We start from the raw sequence: 13,529 nt of genomic DNA on the forward strand, positions 1-13,529 counted from the left end.
TAGGGGGCCGGGGGGCTGAGTGGTACTTGTATGCTCATGATAGAGCTACTCCTTCACAAGCCACGGTTGAGATGTGTTCATGATACAGTGTTTCTGTCATGGCTCCGCTTAGTCAATAGAACGTGTCATGGAGGCGCAATATTAGTGCTGCGCAAGCACAGCGGCAAGTCCATGACAAAACTGGTCCGTCCTGAGGACAGCTCAGGCGATGCTCGTGACGGAGTGGCTCTGTCATGAGCATGGAAGGATTTAACAGGTGTTAAAAAAACCTGAGGGGTATCTTCAAAGAGAGTGTTGGTTGTAATTTAAAGGGCACTTTAAAACACATTGTGGCAGCTTTATGCTGACATTGCGTCTCTTTGCACCACAATTTCGTCACTTTATTTAATACAATGACAGTGGAAATAATGTACCATATTTACAACGTTATGGATCTAGGAGATATGTCATATTCTAAAGCCATGCACCATAAGGAAGTGTTCCTCTGAAGGAATGCGTCTTGAAAGTGGTGACTGTAATCCATGAGATTTCACTCAGTGACTTTCAGGCCCATGCTGTCTCAAAACTGTGCATGTGCTTGAAGCAGGCGTAGGTATTGACGCAGCATTGTAAATATAGTGCACTGGTGAGCCTTGCTGGAGCTGCATCACACTTGCGATGCAACTCTAGCAATGTATTACTTTTTCAGCACAGATGTGTTACGCAGGTATGCTGTTTTTGTACCATGGTGCGCCACATTTTAAATGTGGCACACTATGGGTGACGGAGCACTAGTATACTGTGGTGCACATTAACTGGTGCATATCTGGGTATGAAGTAGTTAATATAAATCTGCCCTATAGGTTACAAATCTGCGTTTAGTAGAGTATTCGGCCTTTGTAGTGTTATGTTTTTTTCTGTTATTCTATGTAAATATGTCATTTTGCAAGATTTTTGTCACGAAAAAGAAGCCATGAGTATTGGATTTGTGAATGATTGCAAGATTCTTTAAATAAAAAAGCACCAACCATGGCATTGTTTAATATAGTATTGTAAATACTTATCTTTAACAATGATGAGAGAGTAAAAAAAGGTTAACCTGATGTTTTAAAGTTATTCACAGGCTTCTTTAGAGGAAGTGTTCTATATGATTGTAGCGTGGGTGTTTCACTTTTTTATACCTAACAGAATGCATTCTGTATGCTGTAGCAGGAGGAGTACTACATACTTGAATATTCTTCAGTGCTTATTTTTATTGAGACCGACACTGAACACCAATGGATCGGAGGGCTGTTCCTGTGCATCTGGAGGACTGCCAAGGCACTGCAGTAGTGGGAGTCAGGCCTCTCAGAGGGGCGCAGCGCAGCTCTTTTTGATGCTTTCAATTGCAGATAACAGGGTAGAGATGTCCGTGGAATTTATGGATGGTTAGTCACACTAGAGTGTGCACGGCGCCCCTAGCACCTCATTACTGCACACAGGGGAGCCGAGTTGCACAGTTTGAGAATCAGAGACTTAGGAGATAAACTTTCATAATAGCAAGGCCTCTAAGCGATAAAAATCGCCGGTGCTTGGCGTTAAAAATATCACCGCTATCGGTGGTATTTTCCATGGTGTTAGTGCTTCAACATCAATGGAAACACATATGTGATAGAAACTCCTGTAACAGGCTCAGTATTTCACATTATCGCGTGAAAACAAAAGTTGTTTTCACACAGTAATGTGTCCCTTGTAATTAAGGAACGGGGTGGATTTAGTTTTATTTACTACACTGTTAAGTTAACGATGTCGAATGTTTGATTAGAGGAGGCTTTAACAGTTTTGCGATAAACTTTTTCTCGAGGGAAGTGGGTGGAGTGCTCCGTGTAAATTGCAGAATAGAAACTACTAAGAACCAACTGGAAGTGTTGTTTTCAAGTCACATGACTTCATATGCGCGTCTCATGACGTGTACGCGGTGACAGTATCTGGTCACGTACGTCATTTGAAAGTAGCGATCTAATTCAGCGAAGTTTCAAAACGTGAAAAGGAGTAAATCGAAACACATCCGGATTTTATATATCTTCTGAGCTCGATTCAAGCATACAATTGTTAAACTATAAAACCTTTTATATTTTTAACAAAAATATCAAGGTGTGTACATTCGGTCACGCACAAAAGTTTAAAAACACATTCGGCTCCTTTTAATGAAAATTTGAAAAAGAATAAAAAAGAAGCTTAGGTTTAGTCTCTTTGACGTACTATAAGTTCTTTGATGGGTCTATGAAGAAATTCAATAAGTTCGAATTGCAAAGTTTTCATGAAATATATGGGCGGGTGCGCGCACTCGGTCGCGCACGAAAGAAAGCCAAAAAAGCTGAGATAAACCCCCTTTATAATATGCTCCTGGAGCTGTTTTTGGTACAATGAGTTAGTTCTGAAAAGAACTTTTTTTTTTCTTTTTTTTTTAAACAAGTGTTATGTTCTTTTTGATTTTTTAAACTTGCAACAACATTTTTAAGTATGACACACGATCAAAATGAAACGAAGAAATTTATCTTTTCTCGGGGCATTTATGACTCTCAATTTTTAGTTTAATAAGAATGAGGCTCTGCTCTCCGTACAGAAGAATTTCTCCACACTCGTTGCATTTCATGTGCACCTTCGCAAGATATGGTCTCAAGTCCATGTCAGCACTCGATGGAGATACAGGTCGTCCACCAGAAGATGTGCTGGCCACTTCTGATGGTAATAGCGTGGCCAGGGCTCTTGTCGATTCCTTTGCGTAACGCTCAGGGTGCCTTTGTTTGACATGCCGCACCATGGTATGTATGGAAAAGGAATATTTTTTTGTTGGATTTCCTCTTGAGAGAACCGAGTCACATATCGTGCAGGTTACTTTTGGCGCATTCACTTTCTTTTGATCTTCAGGATAAGTGAAAAATTGCCAAATAAAACATTCCTTTTTTTCTTTTTAAAGGTAGTCGCTCATTTCCTTCAGATTCGGAAGATGAATGCGGAACGGCAGCCGTTTCAGCAAAGTCTTCCGAAAGATGTTGGACGTTGTTCTCTCTTCAGAGTAGAAAAGATAGTGAGGGAAGTGGGTGGAGTGCTCCGTGTAAATTGCAGAATAGAAACTACTAAGAACCAATTGGAAGTGTTGTTTTCAAGTCACATGACTTCATATGCGCGTCTCAGGACGTGTACGCGGTGACAGTATCTGGTCACGTACGTCATTTGGAAGTAGCGATCTAATTCAGCGAAGTTTCAAAATGTGAAAAGGAGTAAATCGAAACACATCCGGATTTTATATATCTTCTGAGCTCGATTCAAGCATACAATTGTTAAACTATAAAACCTTTTATATTTTTAACAAAATATCAAGGTGTGTACATTCGGTCACGCACGAAAGTTTAAAAACACATTCGGCTCCATTTAATGAAAATTTAAAAAAGAATAAAAAAGAAGCCTAGGTTTAGTCTCTTTGACGTACTATAAGTTCTTTGATGGGTCTATGAAGAAATTCAATAAGTTCGAATTGCAAAGTTTTCGCGAAATATATGGGCGGGTGCGCGCACTCGGTCGCGCACAAAAGAAAGCCAAAAAAGCTGAGATAAACCCCCTTTATAATATGCTCCTGGAGCTCTTTTTGATACAATAAGTTAGTTCTGAAAAGAACTTTTTTTTTTTTTTTAAATCAAGTGTTATGTTGTTTTTGATTTTTTAAACTTGCAACGACATTTTCAAGTGTAACACAGGATCAAAATGAAATGAAGAAATGTATCTTTTCTTGGGGCATTTATGACTCAATTTTTAGTTTGATAAGAATGAGGCTCTGCTCTCCGTACAGAAGAATTTCTCCACACTGGTTGCATTTCATGTGCACCTTCGCAAGATATGGTCTCAAGTCCATCTCAGCACTCGATGGAGATACAGGTCGTCCACCAGAAGATGTGCTGGCCACTTCAGATGGTAATAGCGTGGCCGGGGCTCTTGTTGATGCCTTTGCATAAGGCTCAGGGTGCATTTGTTTGACATGCCGCACCATGGTATGTATGGAAAAGGAATATTTTTTTGTTGGATTTCCTCTTGAGAGAACCGATTTGCTTATCGTGCAGGTTACTTTTGGCGCATTCACTTTCTTTTGTTCCTCAGGATAAGTGAAAAATTGCCAAATAAAAGATTCTTTTTTTCTTTTTAAAGGTAGTCGCTCATTACCTTCAGATTCGGAAGATGAATGCGGAACGGCAGCCGTTTCAGCAAAGTCTTCTGAAAGATGTTGGACGTTGTTCTCTCTTCAGAGTAGAAAAGATAGTGAGGGAAGTGGGTGGAGTGCTCCGTGTAAATTCCAGAATTGAAACTGCTAAGAACCAATTGGAAGTGTTGTTTTCAAGTCACATGACTTTTAACAAAATATCAAGGTGTGTACATTCGGTCACGCACAAAAGTTTAAAAACACATTCGGCTCCTTTTAATGAAAATTTGAAAAAGAATAAAAAAGAAGCTTAGGTTTAGTCTCTTTGACGTACTATAAGTTCTTTGATGGGTCTATGAAGAAATTCAATAAGTTCGAATTGCAAAGTTTTCATGAAATATATGGGCGGGTGCGCGCACTCGGTCGCGCACGAAAGAAAGCCAAAAAAGCGGAGATAAACCCCCTTTATAATATGCTCCTGGAGCTGTTTTTGGTACAATGAGTTAGTTCTGAAAAGAACTTTTTTTTTTCTTTTTTTTTTTAAACAAGTGTTATGTTCTTTTTGATTTTTTAAACTTGCAACGACATTTTTAAGTATGACACACGATCAAAATGAAACGAAGAAATTTATCTTTTCTCGGGGCATTTATGACTCTCAATTTTTAGTTTAATAAGAATGAGGCTCTGCTCTCCGTACAGAAGAATTTCTCCACACTCGTTGCATTTCATGTGCACCTTCGCAAGATATGGTCTCAAGTCCATGTCAGCACTCGATGGAGATACAGGTCGTCCACCAGAAGATGTGCTGGCCACTTCTGATGGTAATAGCGTGGCCAGGGCTCTTGTCGATTCCTTTGCGTAACGCTCAGGGTGCCTTTGTTTGACATGCCGCACCATGGTATGTATGGAAAAGGAATATTTTTTTGTTGGATTTCCTCTTGAGAGAACCGAGTCACATATCGTGCAGGTTACTTTTGGCGCATTCACTTTCTTTTGATCTTCAGGATAAGTGAAAAATTGCCAAATAAAACATTCCTTTTTTCTTTTTAAAGGTAGTCGCTCATTTCCTTCAGATTCGGAAGATGAATGCGGAACGGCAGCCGTTTCAGCAAAGTCTTCCGAAAGATGTTGGACGTTGTTCTCTCTTCAGAGTAGAAAAGATAGTGAGGGAAGTGGGTGGAGTGCTCCGTGTAAATTGCAGAATAGAAACTACTAAGAACCAATTGGAAGTGTTGTTTTCAAGTCACATGACTTCATATGCGCGTCTCAGGACGTGTACGCGGTGACAGTATCTGGTCACGTACGTCATTTGGAAGTAGCGATCTAATTCAGCGAAGTTTCAAAACGTGAAAAGGAGTAAATCGAAACACATCCGGATTTTATATATCTTCTGAGCTCGATTCAAGCATACAATTGTTAAACTATAAAACCTTTTATATTTTTAACAAAATATCAAGGTGTGTACATTCGGTCACGCACGAAAGTTTAAAAACACATTCGGCTCCATTTAATGAAAATTTAAAAAAGAATAAAAAAGAAGCCTAGGTTTAGTCTCTTTGACGTACTATAAGTTCTTTGATGGGTCTATGAAGAAATTCAATAAGTTCGAATTGCAAAGTTTTCGCGAAATATATGGGCGGGTGCGCGCACTCGGTCGCGCACAAAAGAAAGCCAAAAAAGCTGAGATAAACCCCCTTTATAATATGCTCCTGGAGCTCTTTTTGATACAATAAGTTAGTTCTGAAAAGAACTTTTTTTTTTTTTTTTAAATCAAGTGTTATGTTGTTTTTGATTTTTTAAACTTGCAACGACATTTTCAAGTGTAACACAGGATCAAAATGAAATGAAGAAATTTATCTTTTCTTGGGGCATTTATGACTCAATTTTTAGTTTGATAAGAATGAGGCTCTGCTCTCCGTACAGAAGAATTTCTCCACACTGGTTGCATTTCATGTGCACCTTCGCAAGATATGGTCTCAAGTCCATCTCAGCACTCGATGGAGATACAGGTCGTCCACCAGAAGATGTGCTGGCCACTTCAGATGGTAATAGCGTGGCCGGGGCTCTTGTTGATGCCTTTGCATAAGGCTCAGGGTGCATTTGTTTGACATGCCGCACCATGGTATGTATGGAAAAGGAATATTTTTTTGTTGGATTTCCTCTTGAGAGAACCGATTTGCTTATCGTGCAGGTTACTTTTGGCGCATTCACTTTCTTTTGTTCTTCAGGATAAGTGAAAAATTGCCAAATAAAAGATTCTTTTTTTCTTTTTAAAGGTAGTCGCTCATTACCTTCAGATTCGGAAGATGAATGCGGAACGGCAGCCGTTTCAGGAAAGTCTTCTGAAAGATGTTGGACGTTGTTCTCTCTTCAGAGTAGAAAAGATAGTGAGGGAAGTGGGTGGAGTGCTCCGTGTAAATTCCAGAATTGAAACTGCTAAGAACCAATTGGAAGTGTTGTTTTCAAGTCACATGACTTAACATGCGCGTCTCAGGACGTGTACGCGGTGACAGTATCTAGTCACGTACGTCATTTGGAAGTAGCGGTCTAATTTAGCAAAGTTTCAAAACGTGAAAAGGAGTAAATCCAAACAAATTCGGATTTTGTATATCTTCTAAGCTCGATTCAAGCATACAATTGTTAAACTATAAAACCTTTTATATTTCTTAAAAAAATACCAAGGTGTGTACATCCGGTCACGCACGAAAGTTTAAAAACACATTCGGCTCCATTTAATGAAAATTTTCATAACAATAAAAAAGAAGCCTAGGTTCAGTCTCTTTGACGTACTATAAGTTCTTTGATGGGTCTATGAAGAAATTCAATGAGTTCAAATTGCAAACTTTTCACGAAATCTATAGGCGGGTGTGCACACTCGGTCGCGCACAAAAAAAAGCCTGGTAAGGCGATATCCATTTTAGTTATATCCGTTATAGTTAGGAAGTAGCATTCAAAAAACCCATGAAATTCACTGAAAAAACCATAGGTTTTACACACGTTATAGTTAGGAAGTAGCATTCAAAAAACCTATGAAATTCACTGAAAAAACCATAGGTTTTACACACGTTATAGTTAGGAAGTAGCATTTACAAAACCTATGAAATTCACTGAAAAAACCATAGGTTTGACACATGTTATAGTTAGCTGGACATTTCACTCATATAAAACCAATGAAATTCCCCCGATATAGTTACTTCAGCTAACTATAACTCGCGCACCCGCAATGCACTGCTGATGATGTTACATATTAGATCACTCATCACATGGTCAGTGACATCACTCTTGACATCACTGATAACATCTAATATGTCACATATGTTGTCTCCAACATATAGGTATAGTATGTCACTGATTCAGGCATGTATGCAATATGTAAAAAGTCTTAATGTCCCATATTAACACTTAGACACTAAGACACTCTTGGTAATAATAAAGAAACGATAACCTATATAGATATAATGTATCAATGATATACCTACTCATCAACACATTCAGCCACTAAAATAGAAACTGATAGACAGACACAGATATGTATATATTTAAATATTACTCAGTAACCCATGTACTCATTAAGATATATTTAGTCAGTCAGATATAGAATCTATTTTTCACCTAAAAAACAACCGGTTATACATTTATATACTACATTTTTGTTCAATCAACTTTCAGATCTACATATATAAAATATATGTAATTTTTAAAACTAACCCATTTAATAGATGATGTCATGAGTGATGTGATGTGTGACATCATCAGCAGTGCATTGCGGGTGCGCGAGTTATAGTTAGCTGAAGTAACTATAACGGGGGAATTTCATTGGTTTTATATGAGTGAAATGTCCAGCTAACTATAACATGTGTCAAACCTATGGTTTTTTCAGTGAATATATATATATGTATATACATATATATATATATATATATATATATATATATATATATATATATATATATATATATATATATATATATATATATATATATATATATATATATATATATATATATATCCAAAACCAAGTTTGCCTGGTTAGCCACATCACAGGTAGGTAATATGCCACAAATCTTTATTGAAGGCTGCTGCAAGGATTAAAGAACAAACTTCACTGCAATAATGTTCAGCCTTAGCCTAACGCGTTTCGTGTGAGACCACTTCCTCAGAGGCACAGGCTTTGAAGTCATGACACGCTCTTTTAGGCACTTCATAACTGTTGTTACCACCGCCCATGTGGGCGTGGTCACTCCCGTGGCCCGCTGGTAGTTGAAGTGCAAAGTCTTGCTGCAGTGAGCTGGCGTGCTCAGGACCTCAAATAAATGAAGATTAAAACCCCTGTGGGTTGCGCCTGAGCCGCGGAGAAAGCCCGGATGCTCCCGAGCATTTCTGCATCGACGCCTAATAACGACGGTATTCAGATAACAGGAGCCATTATTGAAGGAGTAAGAGTGATGCAGGAGGTAAAAACGGACAACACAACCCACTGGGGTTTTAATCTTCATTTATTTGAGGTCCTGCGCACGCTATTTCACTGCAGCAATATATATTAGCTTACCCGTCGTGCATTGCTGCGATCTCCGAAGAAATGAAATTCAAGGAAACTCGTTATGATAACATACATTGTGTCATTTTTATTGAAACTTATTGATTTTAATATGGAAAACTTTTCAAATTGTCATTTTAATTCTATTTATTTATTTGAGTGCTTGTGGATGCACGATTTTTTGTTTTTACGTCTGATGCGTACATCAGTATTCGAAAGATTATGAGGGCCCTGGGGGGACGATATTTAAAAGAAAATTATGGCAGAAACCTTCGCAGGAGTGTACTCAACAACTTCCCAAAGTTTCATGGCGATCGGACGAATGGTGTTTTAATTCTATTTATTTATTCAGGTGCTTGTGGATACATGATTTGTTGTTTTTCCGTCTGGTGCGCCGATATTTAAAAAAGAATCATGCCAGAAACCTTCGAGGGAGTGTACTCAACAACTTTCCAAAGTTTCATTGCGATCGGATGAATGGTGTAGAAATGCTTAAAGGACAAACAAACAGACAGCCAGACAGACAGACAGGCAGACAGACATACTTTCGTTTTTATATATATAAATTAGTACCAGTCCCGGTTAGATTCTTTTGGGATATACCCACTTGGGCTGGATTATGTACCAATGCATGAATGAATATAGGCAATGCCCTGCATTCACTAATTTTATGTAGAGCCAAGACCTTTTGTACAACAACAGATACAGGTTGGGTATAAGGTATGAGCAAAATGGAAACTGGCCATTGCCCACTAGGTCTGTATTACCCACGATTAGTGCGTGTATATATAATTGTATATATAATTGTATATATGATTTTATATGTTTTGTATTTATTTTCTTATAGGAGTTGAGCTCGGCAGAAAGCCTTGCATAATTGCGCTGACACTTTACACAGCAATAGCTGAGGCTCTATTTACAAACGGGCATGCAACAAAATGCATGTAACTATTGTAAATAATGTCAATTGGGTAAATTTTGTTAATTCATTCCTGCAATGCACTAAGGACATTTATTATGAAATTGTGGAATCATGTAAGACAAACTACTACATCCGTTTAAAAATGTAAAAATTTATGATAGTCTTTTTTCACTATTTACATGGGGTTGAGACCACGTGACACGTAACTGTTATGCTTTTAAATGGCGCTCTCTGTGAAGCTCGCTTGTAGGAGTTGAAAGCTCCGAAACCCGTCTGACGGATCCCTGAATAAAAGATTTTAATTGCACCCCACATGGTGTCGTCCTTCCCGGTTGGGAAACGGTGGATTTAATATATATATATTACCTACTGGCGGTCGCCAGTAGGTAGTTATAGTTAGGATTTTTTTCCTGGCAAAATCTCAAAATTCTATTTGGAATAACTTTGGCGCCGGTTGACAAATCTGCCTTAAAATTTCCTCAAATTTGCCTCGTGGAGCTCCGGTCCTTCCTTGAAAGGTTGATGGGGATTCGTCAAGCGGGGGCCGAGATAAAAGGGGGGTCCCAAAACGTGTTTTCCCCATGTTAATTTCCATAGGGCGGTCGAACTCACTTTTAGGCCGAATGGCTAAATGGATTTGCACCAAACTTGGCAAAATTGTAGGGACTGGTAGCCCGATGTGCCTTTGCTATGTCTCAAGATATGTGCTCCAGTGGTTTTTGAGAAATGTAGGTTCAAAAAAATATATATGTCTATGGCAGCGCCCCGGTACGCGCTCCAGGGAGCGCTCTGGGCGCGCCACGCGACTTGCGCACGGAAAGCTGATTGGCTCTCGGGTGTCTGTAAACATTCGAAACAGTCCATTCGAGCTGCCGCCATCTTGTGTCTCAGAAAAATCGAGACACAAGAGGTGGCAAAAACAAAGGGGCTAATGACCATAAGGGGGCAGAGTAGACCCCCCCTGACCCCCTAGTTTTGATGTGGGGGCCATAAAAGGGCCCCACTGGGAAAATAATTCTTTCTTTTTTTCGATTTGCACGGGGGAGCACCCGGTGCGCGCACCGGGGAGCGTACCATGAGGAAAAAAGAATGAAAGAGTTTTTTAAAAATGAAGCCTTTTTTTATAAATTTGAGGTAGTTCTAAAAAGAACTGTTTTTATTCTTTTTGTTGTTTTATATTTTTTTTATTATTTTTCTGAACTTTTTTTTTGTATTTTTGAACAATTTTATATTTTTTTGAGGTTTTTGAAGGGAACAAACAAAAAACAGGGAATTTGAAATGGCTCAACAGGAGCAAAAAAAAAGAAAAGAATTACTGCTTCCTTTTCTTGCTGCATTGGTGGTTGTCCACAGCATTATTTATTAAGGTGACACTAAGTTCACCATAACATAATGTTTTGCCACAGAAAATGCAAACAAATTTGAGTTTGCCAAATTTTTGTTGAATATTTGGCACCATTTGGCGTCCTTCAGGACCAGAAAGTGAGTGTTCATTAGAGGAGGTGCTGGCCACAGGGGGTGGGTTGTTTCGAAGTTCCTGTACTTCAGCCTGGGCTAAGGTATTGGGATGCCACGTCTCCATGTGGCGGATCATGGTAAAATTACCAAAAGAATATTTCTTTGTGGGATTGCCCCTGGAGAGGACTTTGCCACAAATAAGACAGGTGACTTTGGGGGCGTTCACCTTTTTCTGGTCTTCAGGAAAAGAAAAGAATTGCCAAATAAAGTGCACTTTAATGTGCCTTTGTCTTGGTTCTTCAGGCAGGAAGCGCCTTCGTTGTTCCTCCTCCTCCTCTTCTTCTTCCTCTTCTTCTTGTCCTCCAAGAAACTGTGGTGGTGGACCTTCTTTTCTTGGTGGTGGTGGTGGTGGTGGGGGTGCACCAGCTGCAGCTACAAGTGATGCCATTGTTTGTTCCAAAATAGCTCTTGCTCTCTCAATGAAGAAAGTTAGAATGAGGAAAAAAGGAGGGGGCTTTCATTATTTGGAGAAATAAAATGATGAGAACCAATGAAAAGTGTTATTTTCAAGTCACATGACCCGATGCGCTTACGTTACGCGCTCCGGCGCGCTTACTATACGTGTTCCGGGCTGTGCCGCGGATCGCTTCCGGTTGCGTTTAAGCAGCGCGTCATAAGACACATCGCGCGGCTACGTGATACGTCGCGCTTACGCGACGTGTCACGATGTTGTTTTCGATCGCGACATTGGCGCTGACGGGACACTTCCCGGTTCGCGCTCCGGGTCGCTTCAAAATACTACGCTTTCCGGGGCGCTCACCGGGGCGTGGACCGGGAGCGCTCAGAGGCAAAAAAAAATAATCAAAATTGAAGGGACTGGTAGCTCGATGTGCCTTTGCTATGTCTCAAGATATATGCTCAAGTGGTTTTTAAGAAAATTAACTTTGAAAAAATATATATTGGGCTACATTGGGCTATATATATGTTAGAGCCCAAATGTAGCCCAAATGTAGCCCAATGTAGCCCAATGTAGCCCAAAGATGGCCACCAGAGACAAGACAAAAAAATACAAATGTAGTCCAAATATCAGCCAGATGTAGCGTAACTATAGCCCAATGACAGAGTGTACCAGAGTGTTCTAAAGAACAACTAGAGCGCTAACAGTCTTAATTATAAAGTGAGTCTTATAGTTAGGAATTACCATTAAAAAAACCTTTGAAATTCACTGAAAAAACCATAGGTTTCACACCAGTTATAGTTAGGAATTAGCATTTAAAAACCTATGAAATTCACTGAAAAAACCATAGGTTACACACCAGTTATAGTTAGGAATTAGCATTTAAAAAACCTATTAAATTCACTGAAAAAAACATAGGTTTGACACCAGTTATAGTTAGCTGGAAATTTTACTGACATAAAACCATTGAAATTCCCACGTTATAGTTAGTTGGACTCGCCATAAATTGCGTGCCTGCTATGCACTGCTGATGACGTCACATATTACATCACTCATGACATGGTCAGTGACATCACTCATGACATCACTGATGACACCATCCAGTGAATGTGTGTATTTCTGAAAAATAAATATGTTTTATATAAGTATATGTAAAGGTCGATGGAAGAATAAATGTTTAAATAAGTGTCTTAATGGATTTTTTGGGGGGAAATTGATTGGTTAACTAGCTTATTAAGTGTATCTTAGTGAATACATATATTAGCGAGTAATTTAAAAAATGTTTAATATATGTATCAGTGTGAGGTTGGTTATGTGTTCTTCATCTTTTTATTTAGAGTTTGTAGGCTGGTCTTCTATTTGCCATAATTCAGTAGGTAGTGTGAAATCCAAAATCAGGTTGATAAAATTCCATTTGTTACGGGATATCTGACCAATATTATTTATTCATTTGGTTTGTCACTACATTGAGGTTGATAATATCGACCTACAATAATATTGCATTTACAACATTGACCATCACTATAATTTAAGTTTATAATCATTTGTCTGAAAGTGGTGGGCAATATTACTTGCCACAGGTTCATCTCTTTGTTTTCAAAATTTGCCTTGTGTGCCCAAACATGTAACCATACCCTGCCATTCACTTTTTTCACCCAAAAACACACTTGTACACACTCACACTTTCACAATCTCTCTTCTGCTATGATATTAAAGTAGTTGCGCCAGAGCCTCTTTGTAATTGTAATTGTAACTTGGTACTTATAGAGTGCACAGCTACTCAAATAGAGTGTCCCGGCGCTGTAAGACCTCAAGAAAGATACTGACAGTATAACTACCATAGACTCGGCTCATAGCCTATTGCTGGAATAACCATGTTTTCAGTTGCTTCCTGAAGGTAAGTAGATCCTGTACCTAAGTGCCAATGGCAGGCAGTTCCACAGAAGGGAGGCCTGCACCTGGGGGGAGCAGCCACCTAAGCGGGCGCGGGAGCACTTGGGGG

Source organism: Lissotriton vulgaris, chromosome 7 (assembly GCF_964263255.1).
Source record: "Lissotriton vulgaris chromosome 7, aLisVul1.2, whole genome shotgun sequence".
NCBI lineage: Eukaryota > Metazoa > Chordata > Amphibia > Caudata > Salamandridae > Lissotriton > Lissotriton vulgaris.